Source organism: Rissa tridactyla, chromosome 7 (genome assembly GCF_028500815.1).
Source record: "Rissa tridactyla isolate bRisTri1 chromosome 7, bRisTri1.patW.cur.20221130, whole genome shotgun sequence".
NCBI lineage: Eukaryota > Metazoa > Chordata > Aves > Charadriiformes > Laridae > Rissa > Rissa tridactyla.
Window position 1 is genome coordinate 4,532,501 of NC_071472.1, and position 7,500 is coordinate 4,540,000.

The window sequence follows — 7,500 nt, forward strand, 5'->3', positions numbered from 1 at the left end:
ACTTGGGTTTTGAAGTGCAGATTATCGAGGTATTATTTCCTTAGAAGCGCAATACTGTAGACTGTAGAAAGCAAGAGGACCTGAGTAATTTTCTAAAGAAGAGAAGGCACTGGTCTAAATGACTCAACGAATGACACATGTTTAGGGTGTTGGGTTTTTTTTCCTGAAGCATCAGTAGAATGCCTCTCTCCTTTTTTTTTTCTTTTTCCTGCATGGGTTAAATAAGGTAATCAACACTGTTATAATTTTAGTAGAGGAGAAGAAATTCACGTTTTTCCTTTTTTGTTTTTTTGGTTTTTTTTTTACTATGTAGTTACAGGGTGGGTATAAAGTTACTGTATTACAGTCTGGGAATAAACGAATCTGGGCAATTTAAGGTCTGCCTGAACGATGTGCAGGACCAGATCCTGGTTCCAGTGAAACGAAGGAGATTGTGTCAGTGCCACAGAAGAAGCAATCGATATTGGCAAAGAAAAGTTTTCCCAGTATGGTTTCATTCTTTTCTCCTCTCATGATTACAGTGGTGCCTCCAGTAAAATACTTCTTAAAATTAATTTTTCCTCTTTTTACTCCGTCTTAACCACAAACAGTAGAGCTGACAAGCCAGGATGGTCAGTAGCATGCTGCAGGTATGAAGTCTCCAGGCCCTCCTGGCTGGCGCGGTGGCAGGACTTGCGTCACGATCCCAGGTTTTGGTCCCGTGATCCCAGGTTTTGGTCGAGGTCCCAAGGGCTCCCCTCTGAAACCTGAGGTGAGAGGAATTGGGAACATGCTAGTCATTTGTTTTGTTAGGAATATATCAGACGCTGTGGCACTCGCTTCTAGTAAGCGCTTCCCACTTGCAGAAATTACTGCTGCAGCTGAAGTTTTGCAGTAAAAGGGATTTATTGAACGATGCTTGTCTCCAGTGCCATTTGGGTCCATTTGCAAAGGAATTTTCCATCGGCTTTAGGTAACCAAGGTGCTACTTTTGTATAAAAAGTGTGTCATGTGATATTTTATAACTCTTCCTGGCAGTTGTGTGGATGTTAAGACCCATGCACTCAATGGTCCATGGCTTGAATGACGTCTGTAAATACAAATTTACATAGCACGTAATGACAATTTTGAAGAACCAGTCTCATTTGACAGTCTTAAGGGATTTCTGGAGATATTTCCTCGCATTTTTTTTTTTTAGTAATAAAATCTTCAACTTACAATATCTGGGTATTTCTACCTTTCTGCCCACCTGCCTATCTAATAGACATTAGACATGTAGCTACTGCTTCTGCCGTCGTGTTAGCTGTGGATTTGACTTCCTCTTGATTGAGAAGGGAGGACAAGTTGACTCATTTGACAAGACCATAGAAACCACTCATCCACAACCACTCACCCACCACCCCAGCCTTTCTTGACCAGAGAAAAAATGATATTGCTTTCTTGATCTAGATTTACTTGGTGGAAGGAAGGGCTGCTTTTTTCTTTACTTCTAATTTTTTTTTTTCTATAAAATACATCCTAGATGAATAACATGAGCACAATTTTATTTTTCCCTATGAAGTTCACTACCTGGAGGCTCCCTTGCCAGGTACCGCCAGCTCCCTCATAATGGTGGGAACCTGAGAAATTCTTCTACCCGACACAGCCCACAGATGGAGGAGAATTATTCTGCTGGCAATTATAAACTTAAACTCTTGCAGGGAGATGGTGGAAGAGCTGAGTTCCTAAGAAATAATCATCTTCAGCTGTTGTAGCTCTTCCTGGGTGTGACAGCATGGTACAAACTCTCTTTCAGGCCCTTCATAGCAAAAAAGCAAGTTCTCAACAGGTTGATAGACACGTAAGGCGGGTAAATGGCAATTTACTGCCTTCCAGAAACTGCCACGCCCACGTATCTCAACAGAAATTATCCTTTGCCGGAAAAGGATACTATAGCAAGACTCCCACTTTTCTCAGGACTCTTCAAGAATGTGAAAGATTGTATTCCCTAAAAAGTTATCCAGAACAACGCACAGACCTCAGAAAACATATTTTGCTTTAGTTGAGAATCTTTTCTTTCTACATAAAAGCTAAAAAAAAAAATAAATAATGGAAATAATAAAAGTATCTCTGGGACAAAAGATAATAGAGAACAATATACAGTTCCAGCCCCTCTTTCATCTCCTCTGTCCCTCATCATCAGTCACTGCAGTGAGGAAGGAGAACTATCAGACTCAGAACTGTTCTAGTCCGGTAAAAGCTTTGATTTTTTTTTTTCCCCTGCTCCAATTCTTAGGCATACTGCATAGGAGTTATCACTGCTGCTTGAAACAGCCAGGAAAAGGAAAGGGGATAAAATATTCACCTCCAAAGTCAACACTGAACGAAGCTATGTGTCTATATTTCTCTTTCAAGGACACCATCAAAACTCGTGGAGGCAGAGCCATCCACTGCAAACCACGAGGCTGTATAGATTTTAAGGTATTAAAGCTAACGTAACTGTCAGTCTCCAAACTGAAACCGAGGTAGCCTTTTTTAACTCAAGAGAAAGTTATTTTTTCTTTTCTGAAGAGGCTTCTTCTTCAAAGACCCTATTGAAGGGAAGGTAGAAGGAAACCTGACATCATTTTGGATTCTTCCCAGCCTACCTTCAGGCATCTCTTTCTACTGCTTCTTTCATGGAGGCACTCAAGTCTTAGTGTGACAATTTAAAAAATATGAAGCCTCTGGGCTATTATGAATTTCTGTCCCCAGAGAGAAACACAACACAAATCTGACACGCTAGAAGACTCGGAGGAATGGTCTATTTTCTGTTATTTTGAGACGGTCAGCTTGAGACTGAAGGTGATATTGTTGTGGGGGGTGAAATCCGCATTAGTTTTTCCAAGGGGTAACTCCTAACCGCATTGGAATATTGGTGGGGGTGGTGTCCAGAAATACAGGGAAACGAGGAAAGAGGTGTAAGGATGAGAGTGAGAAGTAAGCAAGAGAGGGGTGATGGAGGATATGTTGGCAGATGCCAATGGACAGCTTGGGTGATTCTGCGGATGACATGTGTTTTCCAGACAGAACAATGGCATCCAAACTGCTAATCAGAACACAGGGTTGGCTCCGTCTCCTCGCCGTAAATCTCGCATTCTTCTGTCTTGTCTGCAGCCAGATTTTTCAGTCGGTCAGTAGGAAAAGTGGTTCAAATTCTATAGTTATCTGGAGCCTTTCATTGAAGTCCATGAAGTGGTTTAAAATTACTGTGAAAGTAAAAGGAAGGTAATTTAGTCAAAATGCAGATAGGAAAATACCGTGCTTTCTCCTCTATAAAACCCAAATAAATGTTGTGAACTAGGGACTCTGCAGCCACATCCATTCTGTTTTCTAGTTCCACAACATCTAGAACATAGGAACAAATACATGGGTTTCAAACAGTGAAAAGGTTTATTTTAGGCCTGTTTATCAGGAGCAGGACTCGAAAGAAATGGCATTAAACATAGGTGAGCCCCTCACTAGAGTTCACAACTGCTCTTCATCCATCTTTTCTTGCTTACTTGCCCCTTCAGTCCTCAAAAAGATTAGACTATTCTTTTGTTTGTAAATTATATCAGTAGGATAACTATAAGAATAGTCCTGTTCTCATCTTTACGTTTAAAAAAAAAAAAGAGGAAAGCAGATTTTGGGCAGAGAAGAAGTGTATTAAGTTGCACTATTACGGAGAGAATTTTCTTCTGCCATTTGATTCCTTGTAAGATAATGTACTTGTAATTTCTTAAGACTTACAGGACGCATCCCTAAATACTTAAAGATCATAAAAATCAGATCAAAGATACAGTTAAGCAACAAAAACTTCTTCTTGTACATCACGAAGATTAGAGTTATACCAATTCCATACTCATTTCAAGCAAAAACTGAAGGTATATTGTCTTCCCTCCAGGCTGTGCTTTCGTTTCTCCTGTGTACAAGCTCTGTAATCTACCAGGAGAAAAGGCTATCTTGGAGGATAAATAAATAATCAATTATTTATATTTCTAAAAGCATTCGGCTGTGCTCTTAATGCTGTATAACCATTGAAAAGTATGTATTCAGCAGAGAACTTCCAGTCTGGGAATCTAGCGCGTGTGGTTTAATCAACGCCCTCAAGATTCATAGAAAGACAAATCTGCTCCTGGTCATCAACATCCAACAACTGGCCTATCCCTTCAGCGCAGAGACAGCCATAAGAATAGCAGAGATCGGTTGACCACATGAGTGCCAACATTAATGTCTCCCAATCAAGATATATAAACCTTGCTGAATCCCACTGTTGTTAGCAGGACCAAGGAAACAAACGCTTCCCGAAAGGAGAAGCCAAGAGCCTCACCAATTTGCAGCGTATCCCATCTGACAGTGCAACTGGGGTAATGGCCTCGGGACTCTAGCTAAAAATATAAATAGAAAAAATATGAAGTAATTTGCCTACGTGATACAGGAGTGTTCCTTGTTATCGGGGTTCAAAATAGTACCCCAGTCTCTTGTTGGAGTCAGTAGTGGGTTTAACTATTTTAACTTAAGGCATATTCCAAAGCATTTCTATGTAATGGCAACCTGGCAGGGTGAGACACAGGCCTGAACATCAACTTTTAGGCTTCAGGACTGAGCAAACCTTGAGGTCCGCATTTCAGATTTCCCTATTTTCGCTCCCTTCTAATATCACACCTTAAGGACAGTTGAGGTCCTGTCTGTTGGCCAAATCTTGTCTCTTTAATCCTGTGTCTTCCTGTTTGTGGAGTTTAGATGTTGATGGTACATCCTATTAGAATCACCATTCCCGTGCCAATTACGGTTGCTGGAGAAATTTCTAAAATTAAATGTATTTTTATTATCGATGTACCTTCCCTGAGAAAACGGTGTTTATTCTGGTGGGAAAAGAGTGGGTGTACCCTAAGCTTCCTGTTGTATCACTTGCATTGTCCTCATTTCTCTTAGGATGAGAGACGCTCTTTAGTAATAGAACAGAGGAGATAAAAATCACATACACACAAAAAGCAGGTGAGGCCTTTTCTGTTCAGACCCTGTAGATGACAAAAGCAAGGAGATGCAAGGGTAATGCTATTACTTCATTCTTAGATCGTATCATTTATACTTAATGCGCTGCAGAGTGTTGTGAGCACCACTGGATTCTGCTATCCACACAGTAAGAAAGCATAAAAAAAGTACTCTCTTGCCTACATGGAGAATTTGCCCACATCTAAGTCTTTTTTCCTTAAATCCTTTGCACACACCAAGCCTGAATACGTGGTGATGGCTCAGGAATGTCCAAGAACCAGTTGGATGAAAGCAGTTTCTTCTCTCTCCTGTTTCCAGGCCTGGCCAGGCTGCTTCTAGAGCTTCTCCCGTGGTTTGTCCTCCGGTCACCCCACCAGCCCCTCCTGACGGGCGCTGTCTGCACGTAGATAGGTCATAACAAGTGCGAATTTCTTTAGGTGGGGATGAAACAGACCTTTCATCACCCATCGAGGAGAAGGGCATATTTTCATACTTACGTGGACACCTTCATTTTCAGCTCGCTTGGCAAATCAGTTGCCACCTTTTGGCAACTCCTACGCTAGAGAAAAACCAGGGAGCGATATAAGCAGTGACCTGACCACCCAGCACACCCGAAACGGCTGGGAGTTTCTCAAAAGGTGACCCCAGAAGCCTTGGCCAAGGCTGTGCGGAATGGGCCAGAGCAGGAGGAAACCAGGCGTCCCCATCCCGTGGCAGGAGGAGGCACGCTGCCTTTCCCATCCCGCGTTCCGCAGGGAGCCCTTTGCATAAATCCCTTGCAGATCAGGGAGAAAATTGATCCCCTACTTTTCAGTTCCCGTCTTTTACTGGTTGTCACAACCTTAACAGTACTTGACATCAATGGGAGTTACGTTGTGGATTGGGGGCAGTGTTTGGCCCTTAAGCGTAGTTTTTGCATGTTAATACATTAGCAACTGATGTCTTATTTGTTCAGTAACTGACAGAATAATGTACAGAAAGCACGTAAGTATGAAAAGGGGCTAGTTAGGTAATGTTGAGCAGAACATCTTCAAGACAACACTGCAACCACTGTATTTCAAATGTCAGGCTAATTATTATCAACATTTAAATGTTAGCGTGGGCCATTTTTAAGGGTGGAATTTTTTTCAGTAGGTACCATTACGGGAAGAAAATGTCACATGTAGTTCTGCCATCGCATTGTTCAAAAAAAGTACAAGAAACAAGGAAATTCTTTCTAGAGGCAGCAAAAAGAACATCTTGTTTGCTTAAAACTGACTGTAAAATTAATCTGCCTGATGATACTATTTGGGGTATCATTTATTTTAAGGAGGCATGGGGAAGGTTTGCTAGAATATAACAACATAAAATGAAAATAACGCTTGTCGGAGGCAAAGCCAGAGGGTTTTGCACGCAGTTTTTTGGAGATTCATACTTTTGCATGTCCCGGTTGTTCTGGAGGCAGTTGAAGTCTGAGCTGTGCGTTCCCTGGTAACCCCTTTACAGAAAACGAAACTTGAATATGAATCAGCACAAAATGGAATGCAATGCCAATAATTCAGATACTCCTCCTCTGGTCTGATCCATCCCTTACGATGTAAACACCGCACCAAAGGGCAAATACCACCACAACCCGGGACAGTACCTGGGTATAATTATGAGTGTCTTCTACTCATGCAACTGTTACACAGAATTACCATTAATTCCTGAGAAGTTTTGGATACCGGGGCCGGTCTCAATATTTATTACTGCTTTTTAGTTGGCTTTTTTGCTACACCTTCCGAGCGAGATGTGAAAGGAGCGTCTGTTTCGAGCCAGCCATCGGTGTGTCTTCCCTCCCCTTCGTTGAGTCGCAGGGAAGGACTTCTTTGTGTCCTTCTCTGGGGACTCCATGGGACTTGTTTTCGTGCCGTCTCTGCGGCTCCATCACAGGCGTAAAGTCTGGGTGAAGCTCAAAGCCGCTTGCTTGACCTAGTGGAAAGAACAGAGTCTGAAGTTAGGATGCGTTGTGTAGGAGGGCTTTCATTTCTCGACACTGAGCACAACTTTACGCATCGTAAGTGCGAAAATAGTAATCAGCTTGAAATGCATTAAGTGTGCTCTGCCCAGTGACCCACATTTAAAGAAACTATCGCCAATTATTATAAAAAAAATAACAACAACAACAAAAAAAAAAAAATCCTTTTTTGTTTTCCTGTAAAGGCAGAGCTAGCATGTTTGTGCTGACAGTGGTGACAGCAGCGAACTTCTGAAAACGGGAAAGCAAAGGCCGTGATGATATTATATTGAATTTCACATGGCGAGGCGGGGTTTTTTTATAATATTTCTGTGTCTGATTTCACACGCAGAAGCAACAAACGCAGGCGGTTAGTCACCAAACTTCACAAAAGCCTGAAAGAGAAGAGAAAAATCCCCTGGCACGAGTATTGGGAAAATAGAGGTGATTAGTGTGCAGAAAGATGCTCGCAGCCCTGTCTTTACACACCTGAATAATTATTGTGGCTGGTTTAAATCGCTTTACCTGAATGAGGAATTACGTCAAGGGGC

The 7,500-nt window shown here is 41.9% G+C and overlaps 1 protein-coding gene across 8 annotated transcripts in view; it reads left to right on the top strand.

Moving 5' to 3' along the window:
- The window catches only part of ZEB2 (zinc finger E-box binding homeobox 2), a 116,958-nt gene that overhangs the window by 74,234 nt on the left and 35,224 nt on the right, over positions 1-7,500 (top strand). The gene's annotated exons all lie outside the window — the stretch shown is intronic.